This window comes from Cariama cristata, unplaced genomic scaffold (genome assembly GCF_000690535.1).
Source record: "Cariama cristata isolate BGI_N322 unplaced genomic scaffold, ASM69053v1 scaffold42125, whole genome shotgun sequence".
Lineage (NCBI taxonomy): Eukaryota > Metazoa > Chordata > Aves > Cariamiformes > Cariamidae > Cariama > Cariama cristata.
The window spans coordinates 324-3,690 of record NW_009617704.1 but is presented as its reverse complement, the minus strand read 5'-3'; the positions used below and the strand labels follow the sequence as shown (position 1 = coordinate 3,690).

The 3,367-nt window shown below is 46.5% G+C and overlaps 1 protein-coding gene across 1 annotated transcript in view; it reads right to left on the bottom strand.

Annotated features, from left to right (window-relative positions):
* Nucleotides 1–3,367, bottom strand: part of NPY (neuropeptide Y) — a gene marked incomplete at its 5' end in the record, with an annotated part of 8,743 nt that overhangs the window by 5,056 nt on the left and 320 nt on the right. The gene's annotated exons all lie outside the window — the stretch shown is intronic.

Genomic DNA, 3,367 nt, shown 5'->3' with positions numbered 1-3,367 from the left:
AGGCCAAGGCACCAGCCGCTCTTCCTATGTCAGATGCCTGAGCCTCCTGTCTGCCCTGTAATTTTGTCACTGGGAAACAACCATGCTACAGCCATACTAAAAAGATGCCATGGACAAAGTCAATCTCTTCTGAAGAAAATGCCTTGGGGGATCTTTGCTCCAGCTGCTTCATGCTTTGCTCCTTGTCTACCTTGCCCAGCTCTGAGATAACGTGAAGGCAGAAAGCCAGGCTTTTATTTGCTGTTTGGGAAACACTTTTATCAAATAACTTCGCTGTTTTAAAAGAATGAGGCTCCAAGCTTTGTGAAAATATCTGCCTAGGTTTTATTCTCAGCCTGAGACATCAAGGCCTTTTTTCGGGCATGCCGATAACCCACAACTCCAGCTGAAGTCAAAGGCGTTGAAGAGTAAACATACTTATTCTGATTAGGGACGTGGTATCTCAGACTCGGTGAAAACTCAAAGCTTCCTATGAAAACTTGGCTCTTCGGAGTCAAATCCCATTGATGTCCAAGGCTGGCAACAGGAGCTAAGGGATCCCAGAAGCATCTTGAGGGTCAGATTAAGAAAACTGCCAAAAAAAACCCCAAGCTCTTGAGACTTGCTCCCTTCTCCATTAAAAGGTGTTGACCTGAAGCGGGAGCATCAGTACTGCCTAAATCAGACACACGTTCAGATATTCTCTGCCATGCCTATAGTTCAAGCCATTTCCGGCAGGAATGGCCTTACTGTTCTGCTACAGCACAGAAAAGCCACAGATTCATGAACAAGCTACAAGGGACAAGAAAGGAAGAGGGCCTGCTGGCAAGAGGGAGCACAGGCAGTACCAAGTAGCGGAAGGAGGAATGATTCAAGCAAGGATGGGCTCTGAAAAAAAGCCCCCTGAACAGTGCAGTAGAGGGGTATGAGGCAAGGACCACAGGATGGATTTTGAGGACAGAGGCAGGACTAATCCAGAGACACACAGACATCTGCAGGGTAGGAGTCTGCACCTGTGTTGGTCACCTTAGGCTCTCTTTTAAGTCATAATGACGTGGCACATAAGGAACAAGGCATATTATCAGAAACGAGAAGTCTGAAACAGGCCTGGTGACCTGCACCCTACAAGTACCTGTTTCTCTCAGCTGACCTCAAGGGGGTCTAAAGCTGAAAGGCACAGATGTCTAAAGCTAAGTGAGATGGATCTGAAGGAGGAGGATCTCAAAGGAAAGAGGGAGCAAAGCAGCCACACAGACAAGGTCTAAAGACAAGAAGAGCAAGATGATCGATCTGGAAGGAAGAAGCTTCATGGGAGCTGGGGTGAGGACCCTGTGGGTCACAGTAGCTCAGAGGGGAATGACACTCAAATGCTTGGGCTAGGCCAGAAGCAGAAGCCAGGAGGATGAGCCAGAAGGTTATGCATAATCACAAAGACATCAAACAAAACAAGACAGGTGAACCTGGAGAGAAAAAAAGCATTGATCTCCTCATCCTTTCCCAACATACTCCTACTGCTCCATCTCACCGGTTGCCCGATGACCAGGCTGCAGGCACCCGGTCTGGTGAGCGGCCGAGCACAGCTTGCTCACACACCCGCAGGAGGAGCAGGGAAGCCCCTGCACCCCTCATCTCCCCCCTGATACAGAGCTCCCAAGTAGCACCATGCACAAAAAGCAAAAGTAACAAGCTGTAAGAAGAGAGAAAGCTTCGAGCACATCTGCTGAAACAGACCAAATGTCCATCCTTAGAGCACTCCAAAATGCTTCAAAAGTTATTGATTTATTTTGCAAGTGACTGTGTCACTGCCAAAACAGGGAACCTCCAGGAGCTCTGTTAAGCTTCCCAAATGGAGGCGGCAATTACTTCATCTCTCCACTGTTAATTCACCAAGCAGTGGAAACAGCACACCGGTTTCTTTTCTTTTAGTTAACCTATGTAGTCAACTTTAAAATGAAGTTGCCATTGTGGCGGGTTTTTTTCTGCCAGCTTTCTTGGACTTCCAGGTCAATTTTGTTCCCTTTAAATATGAGAGGGTGGGTGGGAAATCTAAGCAAAATTTGAATACCGAAATTTAAATTCTGCATTGTTTTATCCATCAGCAGCAATAACTATTTCGGTTCATTTCAGAACTCAAATCCACACAGAAGAATGAAAGCAGTCGCAGTCTCTGAGTTGTGTACTTGCAGCCCAGACATTAGGGACAAAAAGCTACACAATCAACTTCAAAGCAAGCATACAGGGCACACACCAGAAGTGGAGGCTGGCTACAGAAAGGAGGGTTTGTTTGGTTGGGTTTGGAGTTGTTCGTTTGTTTTTAAATACGACCAGGTTTTGGACAGGAACCACCATTGAAATCAGAGATGAAAGAAATGAAAGAAAAGATGAGAGACCAGCCTGGAGATCCCACCACACGCAAGGGAAAAGGATAGCAGAGGCAGAACTCAAGGATCAGATTATTTTAGCAGTAATCTGGACGAAAATCACCTGAGCACAGACTAGCACACAGAAGCACGCCATACACATGAACGAGCTCTGAATATTGCTTTAAAAGTTTGGGACTGAAGAACTGTATTTCTATCAGCCTCTTCATCTGTGTTATGCTATTAGTGCACTGGCAATGTTATGGGTTTGCTGGGAAAGCTCTCAGTTACACGATAGCCTCCCTTCTAATTTAATTCTTCAGACTTCTAGAGGGACAAATGAAAGCCTAATTTTAGACCTCTCATCTGGTTTTGATATTAAACAGATAGATAAAGATGTCAAAGCTCTTCTGGGTCACATACTGTTCAGGGACCTTAGGGGAAACTTATAGTAATTAAACTGGACAGATGCTCCCAAATAAAAATGATTTTTTAATAATAATTTGCACTTTTTTCAGATTGAGCCTTTATCCCTACTTTAACAAGCAGTCATCCCCAGAAAGCCAGTCAGAGCCAGGCAGGTTTGGGTCACACTTGTCTCTTTCAGCTTGGGCTTGGGTTCTTGCTCATGGTCTTGAGAGAGATTTTTGTTAGGACTGGTGGGATTTTAGGCACTCACAGCTGCATGAAGTAGCTGGCAAACCACAAAGCATCTGGACTACTACAAGTCCTCAGCAAGGCTAGAGGGGCACTTTTTCTCATCCAAATCTTCATTAGAGTCGGTGGCAGCAACAGAAGTGGGAAACTGCTCCCACCACCCTATCTAACTCTCGCCAGTTCCCAGAGGAGTTATGTTTTCTTTCCCTTTTGAGGGGCTCTCCCCGTGCACGCTGCCCTGGGGCTCACGCTCCTGCCTGCCAGCCTGCCTGTGCCAGGGCGAGAAAGGGCTGGACGAGCGGAGGCAGCATCTACACCCCTGTCCCTTCTGCCAACTTGGATGGTGGAAATTCAGCTCTGGACTCAGAGGC